The sequence below is a fragment of the Echinops telfairi genome, unplaced genomic scaffold, assembly GCF_000313985.2.
Source record: "Echinops telfairi isolate 266 unplaced genomic scaffold, ASM31398v2 ScPeMD7_4225;HRSCAF=4972, whole genome shotgun sequence".
NCBI lineage: Eukaryota > Metazoa > Chordata > Mammalia > Afrosoricida > Tenrecidae > Echinops > Echinops telfairi.
The window spans coordinates 13,692,116-13,713,754 of NW_022108124.1; the positions used below are offsets into that span (position 1 = coordinate 13,692,116).

General features: G+C 43.7%; 1 protein-coding gene across 4 annotated transcripts in view; it reads left to right on the top strand.

The window, feature by feature from the left end:
- Positions 1–3,707: 3,707 nt before the first annotated feature.
- The window catches only part of LOC101658167 (myelin associated oligodendrocyte basic protein), a 54,825-nt gene continuing 36,893 nt past the window's right edge, over positions 3,708–21,639 (top strand). For 3 of the 4 annotated variants that reach the window (XR_006680538.1, XM_045295042.1, XM_004708563.2), the window contains exons 1-2: positions 3,716–3,845; positions 14,529–14,606. The gene's annotated coding sequence lies outside the window, so the exon portion shown is untranslated. Of the gene's footprint in view, positions 3,846–14,528; positions 14,607–21,639 lie in introns of all 4 variants that reach the window. The other variant, XR_006680537.1, reaches the window with a different exon arrangement.

The following is a 21,639-nucleotide window of genomic DNA, read 5'->3' on the forward strand; positions in this document are numbered from 1 at the left end:
AGCCACAAGGAAATCTTCAATGAACCGGGAGATGCAGCTCAAGAGACAGACATCTTCCCCCAGAGCCCGAAGAGAAAGCCTCCCCCAGAGCGGATTCCCTGAATTTCGACTTCTAGTCGCTAAACGGAGAAAGGACCCGTCTTCTGGTTAAAACCGTCCACTCGCCAGGAACTGTTGGTGAATGGTTTGATGTCCTAATAAAATGTTTTTCACAAGATCCCCTTTGGGTACTTCTGTTAGGCAGCACTCCATAACTCAAGGAAGCTTTGAGCCCAAACTAGCCCCTAAGGTCACCTTTCAGCTAAATAACAGGCTCATAAAATAAAGAATAATACCAGTGAGCACTGCTTACCTTTAAGAAGTCATCTATTTGAGACCACATGGTCAACCGTCACACTGACATCGAGCCGACAGGGAAAAGGGAACCCAGTTTACTGACAGCAACAAATACCTCAGGAAATTAACGGGCACGTGGGTGCCCTGCAGGAAATGTAATCAATGGCTCTGAGCAGAACTGTTGTGTAGTCATGGCTAAATGGGAGCCTAAGTCACTGTAAATACAAGGCCCAGTTTATAAAGGTGAGCACCACATGGAAGGACATAATTCATGGTCACAAAACAATTGGGGGCTACACCAGACCATTGAGAAGGTACAAGATAGGGTGAGCAGATGATAAAGACCCGCCTTTGTGAAAGGACTCCTCTGAGTCTCAAGGGAAGACCTGGATAACGCGGTGGTTAAGCAGGTGGCTGCTATCTGTAAGGTCAGCTAGGAAGCCACCAGCCACCCCATAGAAGGCAGATGGAGCAGTCTACTTCCGTAGAGAGTACAGCCGCTGTTTTCTGGAGACACCGAAGGAGCTGGTTCTCTTTGTGTAAGGGTGGCCACGGTTCTAAGAAGCATCTTAAGGGCTGAGTTGGTTTACTGTGCCAACCTGGCTGCTAAACACATGTGGGGCTAATTGAAGGGTGGAGGGATAAATGGCTCAGTGAGCCTCACCTTTCTAGCTCTCGGGTCTCTTGCTTTGTGATGGTCAGACCAGGGTGCAGCTGCCTTAGCCAGTTCCCTGCTTCAGGTTGCAAGGCTGACTTCCTGCAGGACATCCCTGAGGAGAAGCCACATGGACCTACCCCGGTGCAACCCTGGGTGCTGGAGCAGCCGTGTGGAGACTCCTGTCAGCGCTGAGATGCTTGCACATTCACTGATTCGGCTTTCCTCCTGCAGTCGGCATCATAGTGTGTTTTGTGAGATGGAGGAGGACTTTGTGCATTGGTGTTGGACATATGGGTTAATGTTGGACTTGTGGGCTTAGGCAGCACTGGGTTGGGATGTTTTCTTGATGCTCACTTACCCTTTATATAAAACTCTCTCTTATACATGAGTTTCTGTGGATTTGTTTCTCCAAAGTATCCAGACTAACACAAGGGTGTAGCTGCTCCACAGCATTGAAGGAGGGACGAACTGTGTGGTATGTTTACTCCTGGTCCAGCCTCTGGTCCCCCCAAACTAAGAGAATGTCTCTCGCTGGTCATTTTCTTAAAAAAAAAATCATTTTAGTGGGGGTTCGTATAGCTCTATCACAATCCACCCATCCATCCATTGTGTCAAGCACACTTGTACATTTGTTGCCATCATTATTCTCCAAACGTTTGCTTTCTACTTGAAGCCTTGGCACTGGTCATTTTCTCAAGGAGCAGACTTCCGTATGCTCTGAGTGGAGATGAAGCTAAAAAAAATTGCACCCAGCGTTTCCTGACGGCAAGGTCGGGATGGACATAACCTACCCTTCTGGTTTTCTGGATGTCATCAGTCTCGGCAAGACCAGAGAGCGTTTCTGTCTGATCTATGACACCAAGGGTCTCTGGGCTATTCATCGCATCACCCCTGAGGAGGCAAAGTACAAGTTGTGCAAAGTAAGACAAAGTACAAGTTGTGCAAAGCATGAAAGGAAGCCCTCACCTGGTGAATCGCGATGTTCCCACCACCCGCTCTCATCCCCTCATCAAGGCAAACGACACCGTTCAGATTGATTGGGAAACTGGAAAGATGCCTCATTTCGTCCACTCTGACACTGGTAATCTATGCTCTGAACCACGCCTGTCTGTTTTCCCATTCATTCACTAGAGGAACTGCGCAGCGCTGGTCCCATCCATCCATCCATCCATCCATCCATCCATCCATCCATCCATCCATCCATCCATCCATCCACTGCTTCTGAGTTGATTCCCTCTCATAGCAGCCCTGTAGTGGGTTTCTGAGGTTGTAAATCTTTACACAAACATAGCCTCGTCTTTCTTCCAAAGAGCAGCTGGTGGTTTTGAACTGCCTACCTGGCAGTACCATCATGACTCCTCTTGCAAATCTCACAGTAAGAGAAATCAACCAACTATACCAAAGAAATCAAACTACACAGCGTTACTCAGAAGTAGCCTCTACATTAGTGTACAGTGAGATTTAGATTGGACGTGTGCATTCTCATTAAATTGCCTTAACAAGCTGATACTTTTATTGCTGACACTTTTATGTTATATACTGAGATAGGAATGTGAAAGGAAATTTGATGATTATGGCCGTATATATGAAAGGTCTTCAAAAAGTGCTTTAAAAACTGGGATTAGCAGGTAATGGAATTCTATTTTTTTTCAAAGTCCCTTCACAGTGCACCGTTATGCAGGAAGCATTGGGAATTCTAGAGGCAAAGCAGCCATGGGTTGGTTTGGTTTTAGAAATAACTTTTAATCTTTCATATCAGTAGTGTATAATTCTACATCTTGAAAGGAAAAGTTGAACAGAAGTGTAGTTATAGGATTTGGTATGGTAACCCTCAAATGTTAGGAGACATGATAAGAAAATGCCTGTCTCTAACACTGAAATCAGTTTCGTCTTGTTAATTGAATGAAATTCATCATTTACAGAAATCATCCACCCTACGAGGTGGTTTCTAAACGTTTTCCATAAATTTTAAGGCAATTGAGGGCATTTGTCATAGAATCTAATCTGCTCTCATTAAAATGAAGTCTGTAAGGACATGAATGTGTGAATGTTAGTCTTGGGGTGTGTGTGTGTGTGTGTGTGTGTGTGTGTGTGTGTATGCATGTGCATGTGTGTGTCAGTGAAGGGAGTATGGATGGTCATTTAATTTGCAAGGAGTATAAAAATATGAGCTTAGAGACAGACATTTGTAATGGTGACTCCAACTTTGTCCATGATTTGTGGTTCACATGTTGATGTGTGTTGAGGTGGGCTGTTTGCTGGGCTGCTTGGCACGTGGTGGGAGTGCCTGTGGTCTGATAGGCTGAGCTGATGTGTAGTGTGGTGGACCTGTCATGTGGGTGAATGGGAGGTCAAGTTGGTAGGGAGTGAGGGCTGGTGAGAAGTGAGGCTGGGCGTGGGCCTCAGGAAGGTGGGAGGCTGTAATAATGTATGTGGGTATAGCATGGGCATGGTGTGTGTGTGTGTGTGTGTGTCAGAGAGAGAGAGAGAGAGAGAGAGATTTGCTCTGCCATTTAGCTTTTGTTTAGATTTTCTTTTGCCCTTTGTTCTGGTCTTTGTTTATCTGTTGTTTCGTCTTTGTTTCACTCTTTGTTCAGACTTTCTTTGACTTTTGTTTGCCCACTTCTTTAGCCCTTTGTTTAGCGTTTGTGTGGCCTCTTTGTGGCCCTTGTGTAGCTTTTGTTTTTAAGTGGGTCTTGACAGGAGGGCTCATCACAAACACCTTGTGTAATGAGAACCTCGGAGAGCTACCTCTCCCTATATATGCTGCATGCACTGAGGTGCCTTCAAGCCCCGAAGGGACCTGGAACAGCCGGGGAACCTGTCCCAGGGCAACAACGGCCATCTGAAGGTAAGGGGATCCCATTGATTTTCATCCTCCTCCATCATCTTCTTTCCCTTTCTGCTTCAGCCCCAAGTGGCAAGTGTAACATTTTTGTAGGCACCATTTCATCATATCCCCGGTGGGGTGTGGGTGTGGTGGTGAATTTGTTCTAATAACAAGGCCAGGTTGGGAAGACATAAAAGGATGGAGAAAACAAAGTTAGAGGACATCAAGCTCATTCTGATGTGGGCTCGTGTCCTCTCGAAGCATTCTTGCTCGTGCTTGGCAATGTCTGAGCCTCAGGACGGGTTGTGGATGAGAACTCAGATATCCTCAGTTTCAAAGCCCTGGGACTCCATCCATGAGCCAATTAGTTTCTTTTTATTATTTGCAATGTTTTAAAAATGAGTTTCCCTTGTATTTCAAGAATAAATTCTTCCCTTGTAGGGCTGGGTTTTTTTGGTATCTGGGATGCAAATGAAACAAAAAGGTCAACTCTTTTTAGGACGTTGCTCTCTGTAGACACATGATCTTGCATGGAATGACAGGAATGCTTTATCTGAAAGAGAATTTCTGAGAAATCAGACAATTTTCGGTGGTGTGGCTGATAGAAAATAAGAGGGAAGATGATGTGGCAGGGGAATGAAGTAAGAAACCTTATGTAGAGTGTCGGAGAACAGTTGGGGAAGTTGTTTATGCTTTTGGCAAAATGAAGGGAGAAAGTCAACTGTTTTCCTGCCTAGAGATCCGCTGTTTTATGTTTGTTGAGAGCCTAAGGGGAATGCCCTCCTTCATGAGAGGATTTCAAAGACTGTTCCAGACTTACTGAACATTTGCAAAAACAGTACAAACAAAAATCACAGGTGTACCCAGATTCCCTAATGTCAACACTTTAATACATTTGCTTTACACACACATCATTATTTTTTCCTAAATCACCTGAGAGTTAGCTGCCGACAGGATCAAAATAGAAAATTTAGCATTGAGAAAGCACTAGAATTGAATGTACAGATATCTGGCTTCCCTCAATTGTCCCAGGCATCCATCCAGGTTTATATTTTGCATTTTTTTCATTTCATTATGATTTTTAAAAATGCAATGTCACATACAGTACTTTTTATTGAGAGCTGTGCATTCCAAAGCAAGCCAATCTTTTTTTTAAAAAAACATATATATATTACCTGTGGGGTTCAGTGGGAAGATGTTATCCCACTTGTAGTCCTCGCTGTCACACAAGAAGCAGCCTCATCCCACCAACACAACATCAGAGACCCCCTGGGGACACAGGTAGATGCCTTGCTCTAAACCCAAAACTAACTCATTGGCGCTCAGTAGGTTCCTTCTCATGGCAACCCTGCAGCACAGAGCAGACAGAACTGCCCTTGAGGGTTTCTGAGACCGGAGTACAAAGTCTCTTCTTTGTTCCAAGGAGCAGCTGGTGATTTTGAACCACAGACCTTGTGTTAGCAGCCCAAATAAATCACAATGTCATCTTATCAAACTCCAGATTACCTCCCTCCAATGTTCCCCACCCCTTTCAAAATGTCTTCCGTGACTGAAAACTCATGGTATCAGCAAGAACAAGATCAAAGCAGGAAATAATTCTACCATGAAGAAGTTCGTTTAAATTCTTTGTGTGTTCTAATCCCGAGCACACAAACACGAGGAATTGTTTCATAAATGCAATCATTCCTTTCTGTGCCCAAGCATCTACCAAACTACCTACACGTAGTTCAATAGAGAGCTTCTCTGAACAGCTGGCACCCTTTGGCACATTGGCAGGAAGTTGACATCAGCAGTGGAGGTATCCTTCTGCCAAAATTGGGCAAAGGCTCTTAATCAAGAGTTTCTGAAGGGCATGAGTCCCCAAATCCCAGCATGGAGCCCTCCTTCACAGAGGACATGGACCAAGGCTTGTGAGACCCCTGAGATGTATCACACATTTATTATTATTTTTAAAACAAAGCTTTTCAACAAAATCTGTGAGGTGGAGGACATTGTACATTTTGTAGACAAAACCATTAAGATTCAGAAAACTAACCCGTGATTATGCGATTAATGAATGGTAGAGTTCAGAAAGAAAAGTGGACTGTATGCCTACTGATTGTTTTTTCCTATTGATCTTTTTACAGGTGGGTGACATGTACTGCCTCTTATACGAATGGCATATGCTGCAAATTTACAGCAATTAAAATGATAGCGATAAGCTTAAAATAAGATATATAATATTTTAACCATATACTTTCTTTATTAATAACTCAAGTGTATTGTTCTCAGGGAAAATATTACCAGTAGTAATAATGAGAGAATTGGGGTTCGTGTCTGGTTTTTTTCCCCTGCTTTGTTTATGCGTCTGACCAAATGGTCTTCCTGGAATCAGAGACAGAATCACTCTACCCGTGGTCTTCGAAGTCCTTTGGGCTGATATTATCAATACAATCTGAACTCTTTAAAAAATCACTAGGTAGTTCCTCATGGCAAGGTCAATTCAGATAAAACCACATGATACAATGAGCACATCCACTAACCGGACACACATACTGCCATCTCTGGGGGTGCATTGAAAGCCAGGGCGTGTGAAAGAGGTCAGTGATCCTGGGGGTAGGGCTGTGTAGAGTGGGGATGGCGGTGGAGCGATTGCGTTCTTATCTTTTAAGATAACAATAAATATAGAAAGGCCAGTGTCACGCAGACCTTCCTGCACCCCAGAGAGACATCGTGGGGCCACCCTCTGGAGTATGAGCACTCTGTTTTGAAGGCCATGGTCTGTTGTCCCAGCCTAACACTTCAGTCACCCCAGGGCACAGTAGAGCAACACCAGCTCCTCTGATTATCTCAGTCTTGCCCTGTCCAAAGCCTGGGTCATCGCCATCCCAGGACCATTCCCAGTCCCTTCTCAGGCCAGCAGGGGGGCATGTCTCTCATTCTTTCTGTACCTGGGGCTGCCGCTGTCCAGTGAAAACCACACCTAAGCAGTTGATAACTACATGTGCACAGCGATCCAACCCTCCCAAGGCTGTCTGGTCCAGCTCTCCAAAGAAGCCACACAACGAGCAGGGCAAAGAGGTCGCTATCTCCCTCAAAGACTTCCATTGAGAGGAATGTCCACACGCCCAATGGGAGCACTCTCCGAGACTCGAAGAGTTCTATAAGAAAAAAAAATGTCCCGGTGGTTTCCCCCAGAAACAAGAGATAGTCTCTTCAAGGTCAAGTTCAAGTGCCTGTCCTTGAGATTGTTGTAGGGAGCCTGGCAAAGACAGAGCACTCATTGGGTTGATGCCTAAGCGGGAGATCTTACATCTGGAGGGAGTTTCATTGTTTGGGGTTGGAGACCGACTTCCCAGCAGACTTTATTTGTTTGGGGAAAAGTACCAAAATGAGTTCTTTAGCTGTGCAACAGAAAAGGAAGGCGGAGGCGGGCCATGTGATCTTTGCAGTAAAGGAAATGAACTGCGTGTAATAGGAGGGTCGCGTGGATGGAGTGGACTCATGCTTTCTTTCCTACATGCGGAATTAGAGGGGCAGTTTGGGGTTGCTATTTAATGTAGTGCTACCTATTATCTGGACCACAGAAGTCACCCTGTAGTTTGAGAAAGGATTATGCTTTCCTTTCGGGATGATGTATTATGCAGTCCCATGATGCACCATGTAGGGTGGGAAGTGAGGGCCTCCGGCTCTCACGCACCAAAAGAATTGGGAGCGTGGTCCTAGCAGGCTTACAAGGCTGGGAGTGTCTCATGGAAGGGCTCCTTCTGATAGCCTGGAGGTCTGCTGGAGCCGGGCAGGGGCCCGGGGACTGGGTTTGGGTACATGGGTTCTGGTAGTGACCTCTTCTAGCATGCAGGGCACTTTGGGGTGGGTTTTGCCATTGCTACCACATTACGGGGTTACTTGGTGCTAAACTCTGGGTGCTGATGGGAATGGTCAGGGTCTGCATTCGGAGGGAATGGGCGTAAGAGAGCATTCTGGAGAAGCAGCGTTTTCAAGAGCAATGACATTTCAGACAGAGTATAGGCCACTTCTTTCTTACGGAATCCAAAAATTAATAAAGAGAGAGGAATGCATCTTCAGCGAATCACAGCATGTGGGTGGTAGGTTTCTGCAACTTTGTAATAAATGACCCTAGCTTTAGTGGCTGCCACCCCCCAAACCACCCTGCCATCGAGCTGGTTTCCACTCAGGGTGACCCCCAGAGAGGGTGTCTGAGGCTGTACATCTTTCCTGGAGCAAATGACCTCATCTTTCTTCTGAGGAGCAGCCGGTGGGTTTGAAGAGCCAACCTTGCCTTTCACAATCCAATGTGTATCCAACAGCACCCCCAGGTGCTTCTCTTAACACAGCACCCATTCCTGATCTCAATTCTCTGGGTCAGACATCCAGCAGGCTTTGGGAGGTTCTCAGTAGGCGGAAATCAAGATGCTGGTCCCCTAGGCTCCTAAGTGGAAGTTGGGGTTGGGGCTGGAGGGGGAGAGACGAATCTGCTCCCAAGTTCCTTCAGCAAGTGGGTGGAATTTTGTTTCTGGGTCTAGAGGAATGAATTTTCTGTGTTTTCAAGCCAGAAATGGTTCAAGCAAACGTTTCTAAGGCTTTGAACTCCTGGGACCACTTTTGTCATATTTCTCTGACTCCAGTCACAAAGTTCTTGGCTTCTAAGGGCTCTTGTGATTTGAGGGGATGCCCTCCCTGCACGCCCCACCGAAACAATCTAGGATAATTTCCCTATTTTAAAGTCTGTCAACTTAATCACAAAGGCAATGTTTCTTTTCTTTTCTTGCAATGCTTCTTTTTGCCATGCAGTGTAACATTCAAATATTTGCCAGGTTTCCGTGATGAAAGCCCAAACCCAAACCAAGCCCACTGCCATCGAGTTGATTCCAGCCCACAGTGCCCCTCCATCGGGTTTCGGAGGCTTTTAAATATTTCCTGTAGCACACAATCTCACCTTTCTTCCAGGGAGCGGCTGGGGGGTTGAACTGTTGATTTGGTGACTAGAGTACATACATTTCTACCTACCACAGGCAGTGTAGGGTTAATGTAACTGTGGGTATGAAGCGAATAGGACCACACTTTGTGTCTCCAGGCTGGCAAGAGATATGGAGTCATGCCACTTATATAGGAAAGGACCAGGAGGCATTGCAAAAGCCAAACTAAGGCACCTTGTGGATCCCGTTAAGGCTTGGTTTTAGGGTGTGTTAGGGCAAGCCTATTTTTGTCTTTGCCCTTATTCCTAGGCGTGATTCCCACTCCAGGTTTTTCTGAGTTCTCTGTGGAAAACCTGGGAGTTCCCCAAGGTTCACAATACTTCTCTACTGCTAGCTGAGTTCGGATATTTCTGCTCCGTTATCGACCTCCTAGAAACTCTTCTTTCTTGGGTTTCCCATAGCCTCACCGAACATTGACACAACGTTGGAACTGGCCAGTTATTTGAAAGGACATATTTCTATAGCTAGATCTACAACTCTATCTATAGCGATGAAATATACACACAGACTCTGCCATCTTGGGTCGCTATGAGCTGAAATCAACTCACTGGCAGTGAATTTGAGTTTGAGTAGGTGTAACTACATATATAATTATTCATGCCTGTACAACTATCATGGATTCTTCTCTCCTAAGTCCGATCTTCTGTGGTTCATCTTTCGTCACTCCAACCACCGTTTCTTGGACCTATTTCCTTGTGTAGGTCCAACATGATAGACAGTTTCCGGGAGAAAACCAGGAAGAATATGCGCTCCACTGCCTTTGCTTTCTTTCTCTGGAAAATCCCAGCTGTGAGATGGTTTCCATTCAATGCAAACTGCTATTTTTGTATATTTTGTTTAGCTTTTGTAGTTTTTTTCAGTGGGGAGGGGGAAGTTGGAGGGAGGTTCATGGGATTACATGACCACTTTGTAAACAACACGGTGACTGGTTGACCCTGTCAGGGTCGTAGGCTGGTCATTGTTCTGACATGCAGGTAGTCGAAAAGGAAGGTGCCAACAATCCTCTCCTCAACTGATTTGACAGACAGAGTTTACAAATAGTCTAGTTTGATTATATAACATCGTCAATTCCATCGTTCTTTTAGGGAAAAAAATTCAAGCAATGCAGCTGATCAGAACTACAGGTTTCTTAGTATATGTGGTGCTGAAGCGAGCACCTACAGGTGTCTTTTGGCAGTTATCATGGTATCTAAGATCTTTGCCTAAATAACACTCCCAAGACTTGATATACATCAATAATTATTAGAAGAAGTGGCTGTGAGTAGTCATACAAAGGTCCATTGTTGTTGGCGCCATTTTTCCACTCCGTAATTCCACTTGACGTGTAGAACTGCTTCATAGGATTTCATGGCTGTAATTTTAAAAATTAACATATTATTATGCCCAAGGTGAAAGTTTACAAGTAAATTAGTTTTCCATTTAGTGGCTCACACACAAATTTACCTGTAACATTGGTTGGGGTCTCTGCAATACGTCAACCCATGTCCCATTTTCACTCTGAATTTTGTTTCCGTTCATCTGGTCCCCCTGCCCCTCTACCTTCTCATGTTTTGCTGTTGGGCAGATTCTACCCTTTGGTCTCTTATTGCTGATTGTTCTAAGGAGCACATTTCTCCAGGGTATTGCTATTTACTTTATAGGCTGGTCTAGTATTTGTAGAAAAGGTGGTCTCTAGGAGTGGCCTCAATGGCAAATTAGAAGGTTATCTTAAGGCAGTGTTCTCTGCCAAACACAAAAGTCTGGTCATTGTTGTACATTTGTCATTCACGCTAACCAGCATCTTCAATTGTGTTCCTGTGATAATTTAGAGGATGCTGGGACTCCTGTGGGTCATTGACTGTTTGGACTAATTGCTTCCTTGAGTCCTTGGCTTTTTTCAAGTGCCAGTTTTCCAGATGGGAAGAGATCAATAGTTGTATCTTAGATGGTGGCTTACAAGCTTCTAAGCTCCCAGATGCTAGTTTACTAGGATGCAGAATGTTATCTTTATGAATTATGCTATGCCATTGATCTAGATGTCCACTGAGAATATGGCCCTTAGACTTCAAGGCCAATGCTAAGCCCCATGAAGTGTTTGGTCATGTTTAACAGTTTTCATAATTGTGCCCCACCCTGCTCTGCTACATATATGTGGATATATAGGGAGCCCTGGTGGCATGGTGGTTAAGTGATGGGCTGCGAATTGCAAGGTTGGCAGTTCAAAACCACCAGCTACTCTGAAGGTGAAAGATGGAGCTTTCTAGTCCTGCAAACAGTGACAGTCTCAGAAATCACAGGGGTAGTTCCACCCTGTCCTGTAGGCTTGCTATGAGTTGGCATCAACACAATGGCAGTAAGTTTTGAGGTTTTTAAACACATATAAAAACTCGTATTACTTACAAATATTATGAGGGTACATCAAAAGGTATTGCTACTAGTGGACCAGAACATATATACACAGGTTGATTCCAAACAAAATGTGTTTAGACACGTCTCTGTAGTCGGTGGAGGATGGCAGACAATTTATCTCAGGAATACATTTGTTGTAGTCTGGTTATGGCTCCTTAAATAGAAAGGATTCAATCCAAGCAGTGGCTTCCATGGGGATTTGCTGGTCCAGCTACATTCCAGGTAGAGAAGGCTGCTCAGAAGCTGATGGCAACTGGTACTGAGGACGCCACAGGGGCCATCTTGATAGATTTTCTCAAAGGACACCGCACAACCATGGGGCTTAATAGGAAGAAGTGTTCAGAAACTCGACAACTGCACTGGTGAGAACAAGGCCAGGGAAGTTGTGCTGAGGAATTTTGTTATTGCCACAAAGAGGGCTGTCCTAAAAAAAATGTTGGACGATGAGAAATACAACTTTCCTCTAGTTCCTAAATGTTTCCTCCCCGCTCCCACTACCATGACTCGAATCCGACCTTGCAAGTCTGGCTAGACCAGAGGATGTACACTGGTACAGATAGGAACTGAAAATACAGGGAATCCAGGGCGGATGAGCCCTATAGGACCAGTGGTGAGAGTGGCGATACTGGGAGGGTGAAGGGAGAATGGGTAGGAAAGAGGGAACCAATTACAAGGAACTGTGTGTGACCTCCTCCCTGGGGGACAGACAACCGAAAAGTGGGTGAAGGGAGACAACGGACAGGGCAAGATATGACAAAATACCAATTTATAAACTATCAAGGGCTCATGCGGGAGGGGGGAGCAGGGAGGGAGGGGAAAAATGAGGACCTAATGTCGGGGGTTTAAATGGAGAGAAAATGTTTTGAGAATGATGTACAAATGCGCTTTACACAATTGATGTGTATATGGATTGCGATAACAGTTGTATGAGCCCCTAATAATATATTAAAAAAAAAATGTTGGAAAGCCTTCTTATCTCTACTCTACAGTCCTGATCCCGCCCCTTAGTCCCTTTTCTTTTTAAATCCTCGAACTCAAAGAGCCTTTCAGAGGAACACTATGGAGTCCCTTGTTGATGCCAGAGGTTGCATTTTGATGTGGTATAAATGGAAGAGCATAGGATCCTCTTGGGAAAACTTAGAGAGACAGAAATACCGTCTGCGACATAGATGGAGGGTGTGTTAGTCTGGGGACTTTAGAGAAACAAATCCAGAGAAACTCATGTATAAGAGATCGTTTTATATAAAGGTTAGGTGCACATCAAGAACACATCCCAAACCAGTGCTGCCCAAGCCCACAAGTCCAACATTAACCCATGTGTCCAACACCAGTCCACAAAGTCCTTCTCCATCTCACAAAACTATAATGCCGACTGCAGGAGGAAAGCCGAGTCAGTGAATGTGTAAGCATCTCAGCGCTGGCAGGGGTCTCCACACAGCTGCCCCAGCACCCAGGGTTGCATCAGGGTAGGTCCATGTGGCTTCTCCTCAGGGATGTCCTACAGGAAGTAAGCCATACCAGCAGAAGCAGGGAACTAGATAAGGCAGTTGCACCCTGATCTGACCATCAGAAAGCAAGAGACCCAAGAACTCGAAAGGGGAGGTTCACCAAGCCATTTATCTCTCTGCCCTTCAATTAACCCCACATGTGTTTATCGTCCAGGTTGACACAATAAATGAACTCAGAGGGTATGTTGAGAAAGAGCAGCTTCTTATTTTGATATTTTTTCTTTAATAAAGATTTCTGTGATTTTGTAGCCATCCTTTTTTAAAAAAGGGTTTTATCGGTATATATTTCTCATATCAGAGAATTCAATAGTTCAATCATATTAAAATGAGTTCTACAATCATCAATTTTAGAACATTTTCTTTCTTGTACTCATTGTGATTAGCTCCCCATTTCCTCCTGATGTCTCCTGCCACATCCTTAAGAAGCCATTAGTCCAGTTATTGTCTCTGTAGGTTTACCTGTCCTGGATTTCATACACGGAAAAACCTACAAACCAATCAGCCCAATAACTATAACAAAGGGAAACAGAAAATCCCCGATCAAAAAGAAAGCAGAAAATATTAGAAACGGAAACAAATTTAAAGTGGGTCAAAAGGGAGATCAAATGATAAGGTGTTAGATTTTAACCTACCCGCATTTGCAATAATCCACTGTCCACTGCACTCTGCATGATAGCAATATTCATATCCTTGGTCTGTGCTCAGAGAGGAGCCACTGGTGCAGTGGTGCTCAACCTTCCTAATGCCGCACCCCTTGAATACAGTTCCTCATGTTATGGTGACCCCCCCAACCATAACATTATTTTTGTTGCTACTTCATAACTATAATTTTGCTACTGTTACGATTGGGTGACCTCTGTGAAAGGGTTGTTCGACCCCCAAAGGGGTCATGACTCATAGGTTGAGAACCGCTGCCCTGGTAGGTTATTTCCCCCTCACATTTAAAAAACAAACACGGAAACAACGTTAAAATGGGTCAAAGGGGAGATCAAGTGATAAGATATTACATTTTAACCTAACTACCTCTGCTATAATCAGCCTTACAATGCGCTCTGCCCGGTAGTGCCAGCCTTTCAACTAGCAGTTGAGTACTTGTGTCACCAGAATACTCAGACTAGCCCTCTGCTGTTGAGTCTAATGGCCGACACTCAGACCCGAGTGGCCTCCACAGGGCTTCTGAGCAGCTGTCAGCCTCCTCCTCCTCCTGAGAATAGACTGGTGGCTTTGACTCATCAACCTTGTGTTTAGTGACCCACTCTCAGTGACACCAGAGCGCCCTATAAATATCTAAATGCAAGGAAAAGAAGATGGGTATTCTATGAAAGTTCTCAAAGTAGTACTTTATCAGACTGTACACTTGTATTAAGTTTTCTGATACCATCCATCTACAAGTGCAGGAGGAAGGACCGATTCCATCAACTCCTTAAAAAAATTTTTTTTTATTTTTATGCTTTGGTTGATTGTGAAGACTTACATTTTTGGAGCCATACCAGGGAGTTTTTCATTCATTTGAATTCTAAGCAAAAATCAGAGATTTATTAGAGGAAATGGAGAAATGGCTAGAGCAGTTTTTAAAAACTTAACAGTGAATTAAAGGACATACAGCATCTTTTCTTCTGTAATGATAAGGAGGGCTTAGACAATTTGTGCGTATGACTTAGTGACTGTATTCTTTCTGTGCCTCAACTGAGATAGAGTGGTTAGATCAAATATCATGATCCTTTCTAGGGGTGTGGAATTCAAACTCTGTGTATAACTCACTTAAATTAGCTACAATCGAATTAACCAAGTCAGTAAATTAACCAGAACACATTCTACTGCTTCACTTTTAGGAAAAAAAGAAGCAAATGGTACCAAGACAAGCTCATAACAAAGATCTAATCATCAGATGTGTATGGATGAAAACACAGGTACAGATGAGTCTCTTATGCCCTTTTGGATGTGTAATGAAAGGGTGCTGTAATAATTACCAGCATTCAGAATGTCCCAGTAGAAAACACAACCATCAGAAGACTCAGCACCCAGAAACGATTGCCCTGAGTTAATTTTTAAACCCTTAACCCCAAATAACTACTGAAGTCATCTTAACACCAAATGACCACTTAGCTTAATGTGTAAAGACTGTCTGCCCTGAGCATCATGCTCTTCTAAGAACTATCCATGTGGAATCCAAGTGACTCTAGCAACGCACAGATTAGATAGGGACCCAGGGGGATAGCGAATTCATGCTAGTGGGGGAAGACCAACTTAGAAAAGAGGGCCGAGACTGGTTGCATGACTCAGGAATGTCATCCATGCCATGGGGTTGCACATGTAGAAACTGTTGAATTGGTCCCCTTTTGCCTCGTGTACTCTCAACAACAACAAAATAAAAATGAAAAGACTAAGGAGTCCACATTTCAATTAGAGTTAAATACTATTTTAGTAGGTCTACTTGTCTCAGCTAATGAAATGTGAAAAAGCCCGGAGTAAGGAAACCAAGTGGGAGGACATTTCCGGCATATCTCAAATGAGGACCTAATGCTGGGGGCTTAAGTGGAGAGGAAGTGTTTTGAGAATGATGAGGGCAATGAATGTCAAAATGCGCTTTACACAATTGATGTGTGTATGGATTGTGATAAGAGTTGTATGAGCCCCTAATAAAATGATTTAAAAAAAAGAAGAAGAAGTGAAGAAAACATTCAAGCACCAAGGAGCAGTACTGAATGTTTCTTTGAGCAGGTCAAGAAGCATAAAAGACTCTTTGAATATTTGTTCTTTAAGAAAATGGGCATTCATGTTCTAGAAATGTGTTAGTCTGGGTAGACTACAGAAACAAATCCATGGACACAATCGTGTATAAGAAAGAGATTTATATACAAGAGCAATTGAACATGGAGAACACATCCCAGCCCAGTCCAGATCAAGTCCATAAGCCTGATATTAGCCCATATTTCTGATATCAATCTATAAAGTCCTCTTCAGACTCACCAAACACATGCAATGATGCCAAATGCAGAAGATCACAGGTCAGTGGGTAGAAAGTCTTTGGATCCAGTGTCATTGGAAAAATCTCAGCGCTGGCAGGGGTCTCTCTGTGGCTTCTCCGGCTTTCGAGGTCTGGGTGCGTCCATGTGGCTTGTCTTCTGCAATGTCTCCCAGGAGTAGCAGAGAGAGAGAGAGAGAGAGAGAGAGAGAGAGGTGTCTTCTGCCTCGAAGGAGGAAGTACCAGATTTCCCAGAATTATCAGAAGGCCATGCCCACACAGAAGTCTCATTGGCTACCTCCAGATTGTCAGCCTAGACTCCACCCCTACACTCTTAATCCTTAAATTGACACTAGATTAGGTGACTACCACAAGAAATAAAACTAATTTCTTTCACACATACAAAAGAAACATAGAGGAAATGTACACAGTCCCTGTACAAAAAAGAAGTCACCAGCGTGCAATCATTTGAGGAGGAAGCATATAAACATGAACTAATGGTATTGAAGGAAGAAGTCCAAGCTGAATGGAAGGTTTTGGGAGTTGATAGCGTACCAATTGAGATGTTTCAACAAACAGATGCAATGCTAGAAGTGCTCACTCATCTACATCAAGAAATTTGTAAGACAGCTACCTAACCGAAGGACGGAAAGGTAATCCAATATAATATAGGGATTATTGAACAATATCATGCAACAGTTAAATTTTGCTGAAGACAATTTAAAAAGATGGCAAAGTGGTAGACATTCCCGATGGATTTAGACCATGTGGAACAAGGAATGTCACTGCCAATGTCAAATGGATCTTGGTTGAAAACAGCATACTAGAAAGATGTTTACTTGTGTCTTCCTAACTACACAAAAGAATATGACTACGGGGGTAACAAATTATGGATAACTTTGTAAACAATGAGAATTCCAGAATACTTACGGGTGCTCATGCAGATCCTGTATGTAGCTCACGAGGCAGTCATCTGAACAGAGCAAGGGATACAACATGGTTTAAAGTACAGCGTGCGTCAGGGTTGTATCCTTCCATCAAATTTATTCACACTGTATTCTGAGAAAATGATCTGAGAAACTGGATTACAGGAAGAAGAATGCAGCATTAGGATCGGAGGAAGGCTTATTAACATCCTGTTAATGCAGATGGTATAGCATTGCTTGCTGAGAGTGAAGAAGGCTCGAAGTACTTACTGTTGGAGATCAAAGACTACATAGCCTTAGTATGTATTATATCTCAACATACACAAAACGAAAACACTGACAACTGCACCAAGAAACAATATGATAAATGAACAAAGATTGAAGTTGTAAAGGATTTCATTAAAATTTTTTTTATCTAACAATCAACATCCCTGGAAGCAGAAGATAAGCAATCAATGATACATATGCTACAAAAAACCTCTTAAAATCAAAGATGTCACTTTGAGAACTATAGAGTACCTGGCCCAAAGCAACAATAGACTCATATACATATAAAAGCTGGGATATAAATAAGGAAGACTGAAGTAGCCTGGTTACCTTTGAATTATGGAGTTGGTGAAGAATATTGACTGTATCATGGACTGCCAGAACAACAAACAAGTCCGTCTTGGAAGAAGTACAGTCAGGATCATCCTTAGAAGTGACGATGGTGAGACTTCAACTCATGCACTTTGGATGCATTATGAGGAGGTATTGATCGGTCCCTGGAGAAGGACATCCTGCTTGGCAAAGTAGAGGGTCAGTTAAAAAAGAGAATGACTTTCAATGAGATGGATTGACACTGTGGCTGTAACAATGGGGCTCACTCACAGTACGGGTGGCATAGGACTGGTTAGTGTCCTCCTTGTTCATGTTCTGATTCGGAGCCGCTACTCTTCCACTTTCCAGTTAAACTTCTACTTTTAAAACCTCGTGTTTGTATCTTTGTGGATGTCTTCCCCTGACCTCCCAGTCCCTGTAGTTCCTTCACTGATGCTTGTGATACCTGGATCCCGATCCTTTCTTCAGCTAACTCCATCCGCCAACTCGGGTGACTTCAACGCCTATGTGAATGATCGATTCCCAACCCCCAGGGAATTGTTCTTTTTGTCTCTTCCATCAATTATCATGCTCTGGACTTTCCCCCCAAGATTAGAACCATTCCCTCTCTGAATCAAATAGTACAACTATCTAGCATCTCATTTGTAATCTTCTTGCTTTTCCAAAATTTGTTGTTGTTAAGCAGGAAGCTGCTCTCCAGTGGGCGTGCCTCTCCACTTTTATCTCCACTCATCTCTGAGGCCGTTCTTCTACCCTTCCTCCACGCTCTTTTGTCTTCCACGTTCTCCTCATCTGATCACTTCTGTGTTCCATCATCTCCACCATTGTCTCACAAATTCTCTGGCACATCCCAATCCAGCGGAGCCCAATTATTTGCCTTCTCCATACGGGCCCTAAGGCCACTGAGAATGACTGGTGTCAAGCCCCAAGGGGCAGACTGGCATAACTACAACATCATACTCAGTGCCTCCAACTAGGCCCCGAGTACCACCTGGCAGCTCGCTCCCCACATTCCTGCAAAGTCTATTTCAAATCCATTCTATTCTCAAGCTCTAACTCTCTCACTCCTAGTTAATGACCTCACCTCTAGTTTCACTAGGAAAATGAATCTCTTCGATGAGATCTTCATACAACTGTTTTTCCTCTTTTAACAAAGGCCAACTATTCTACATATGCTTTATAATCCTTATCCTAATGTCTACTCGAGAACACTAATCATTTCTTCTCTCTCTGAGTTTGTTTCAAAATCTTTTTCTCTTCCAATTAGCATTTCCCCATGATCTTTTTTTTTTTTAATTAAAAGATCATTGTATTGGGGCCTCTTACAGCTCTTACAACAATCCATACATCCATTGCATCGAGCATGTTTGTCCATAGGTTGCCATCATTATTTTCTAAACATTTACTTTCTATTGAGCCCTTAGTACCCATGGTCTTATCTGTCTCCCCATTCATTCTCAAACTTCTACCCTGAGTTGTCTAAAGATTCTGTCTCTAACCCCTTCATTCCTTTGTCTCCACGATTCCTCTAGCCACTGCCCCAATCGTTCCATGTCACCAATTGTGTCTAGAGGAGGGGTGGATGATTTAATGAGTGGCACTTGAGCTGATGTCATTATGGATTGTAATGGACTTGATGGTGTACGGTTACCTGGTTGTTAAAGATGAATAGGAGTTCACCACACAAGCTTGATGGGGGAAAGGTGTTAAAAGGCAATAGCTTGTTTAAAGGCACGTTTTCATCACAGAATGATGTTTCTGGCCTACAGCAATGGTAGGAAGCGAGAGATGAAGGGCCAGGTAGACCTGGCTCAGATCCTAAGGTATCTTGTCCATCATGGGGATTAAGTAAGAACTTCACTCTGCAACTGAGGGGAGCCTCTGACGTTTTGTGTATGGGTGGATACGGTAAATTCTGTATTACTATACTTCTAAATATATTAATGGAAGACAGATTGGAGAAAGGTGAGTCTGGAGAGAGGGTCAAGCAATGAGTTATGCACTCATACCTTTGGTTCCTTATCCTGGATGCTGTAGTCCCTTCAAAGAGCACAGAATGATTAAGCAGCTGACTGCTCGTATTCAAAACGATGAACTAGCTCTGCTGGAGAAAGACCTGAGGTGATAGTCTGGGTAGTTTAGAGAAAGAAGTTCACAGAAACTCTTGTATAAGAGAGAGTTTTATATATAAAGGTTAAGTGCACATCAAGAAAACATCCCAACCCAGTGCTGCCCAAACCCACAAGTCCAACATTAACCCATATGTCCGACACCAATCCACAAACCATCTCACAAAACACATGCAATGATGCTGACTGCAGGAGGAAAGCCGAGTCAGTGAATGTGTAAGCATCTCAGCACTGGCAGCGGTCTCCACACTGCTCCAGCACCTAGGGCTGCATCAGGGTAGGTCCATGTGGCTTCTCCTCAGGGATGTCTTGCAGGAAGTGAGTCTTGCCAGCTCAAGCAGGGAACTGGCTAAGGCAGCTGCACCCTGGTATTACCATCAGAAAGCAAGAGACCTGAGAACTCAAAAAGCGAGGCTCACTGATTCATTTATCCCTTCGCCCTTCAGTTAATCCCACATGTGTTTATTGGCCAGGTTGGCACAATAAACTAACTATATCACCTGACGACCTATGTCCATAAAGATTACAGCTAGAGAATTCCTCCGAGACTGTTCTAGTCTGTCACAGGCGGCCACTGTGAGTTATACTGGGCTCGATGGAACTCAGCAAAAATGACCACTGGTCTCCACAGTCTGTAGAAAATATAATATGATTCAATCACATGCAAATTCCTGTGTGAAATTTTATGCCCATAAACTGAAACCATCTATTGTGTAGTTCAGATCTAAGAAAATGAAGGACATCATGTTATTAAAATGACATTCAGAAAATTACTATACTTATATACATGCTAGTGATGCTTATCTGGCTCATTAGGGAAACTCTAATAAGTGAGACTCACACTCCTAAAATAAGTGCTTAATATACTATCCATGTGCTAAGGATCCCTACCTTCAGTTAGACTTGCTTCTTTCCCTGGAATAGATAAGTTGGGTAGAGTGTGTTCATCAGGAATTACTTTTGCCCAACTCCCTGAGAGAGTTGACTGTGGACAATAAGGGTCTTGGGCTACGTTAACTCATTCTCGTTGCCTGGAAAAAATGGGGCATTTAACATGATCTTGTTTTCCTTCCCCCAAAGGTTGTCAACATCAAGACAACCAGAATCTCCTTATTCCACTGTCTCCCTTCCTCTTGGCAGACTCTCAAGTCAGTTTGAATTTTTGGCAAGACGCTGCTCTCTGTGGGAAAGCACCCTGCTGAAAAGGAAATATTTTTATGATTCTTTTCCATTATTTTGGCTACTTCCGATCAACAATGTATTGTTCACTATCCATGGTACTAATTTACAAATTTACAGACACTATCCCTTCCAAGGCCCTTGGATGGTGTCACAAGGTTGGCAGTTGAACCCACACCCAGAGGTGCTGTGAAAGAAAGATCTGGTAACCTGTCTCTGTGAGGATTAAAACTCATTGCTATGGACTTGATTCCGACTCATAGGGATCCCATAGAGCTGGCTTATGGGATGTCCAAACTGTCATGTTTTATGGGGACACACTGCCCTGTCTCTCTCCTGGGGAGTGGCTGTTGAGTTTGAACTGCCGAGCTGTTGGTTAGCAGCTGAGTGCTGAACAACTGCATCACCAGGGCTCCTATGGTAAATGTTACAGCCAAGAAAGACTGTGGGGGAATTCTACTCTACAGAACCCACGCAAGTGGCTTAGCTGTTGGGTGTTATGAAGCTTTCTACTCCCATAAATATTTAGGAACCCCACAGGGCAGTTCTACTATGTTCTACAGGGTGGCTATTTTGACTCAGTGGCAGTGAGTGAGTGAGTGAATGAGTGAAGGAGCACAGAGATCTTTGGAGAGATCCATCTGTGATGGCCATCACAGTTCACTTCCTGCCTGTATTGATGCCTCAGGGGACTCATCAACACAAACACCACTGGTTTTCACTCCTGTTGGGTAAGGGAAGCAATGGACTGCTAAAAGCAAGGTAGGCAGTTCAAACAAACCAGTCACTCCCAGGGAGGAAGATGAGGCTATTTGTTCCCATAAGAGCTACAGCCTCGCTTGACACAATGGATGGATGTATGGATTGTGATAAGAATTGTATGAGCCCCCAATAAAATAATTTGAAAAAAAAAAAAGGATCTACAGCCTCAGAAAGGCTGTGTAGGGTTGCTAGGAGTTAGAAATGACTTGATCACAGTGGGATTTTTTTTGGGGAGGGGGACTTGGGGAGTAGGGGAGTCTTACATCTACAGCAGAGAACATTAGCCTCTGGCCTCAGAAAGAATTAGCAAGATTTTAGAAAGGAGTAAAGAAGGTCTCTAAGGGAGGAGGTGAATGTGGGGAGAACTCACTCTGTAGTGAAA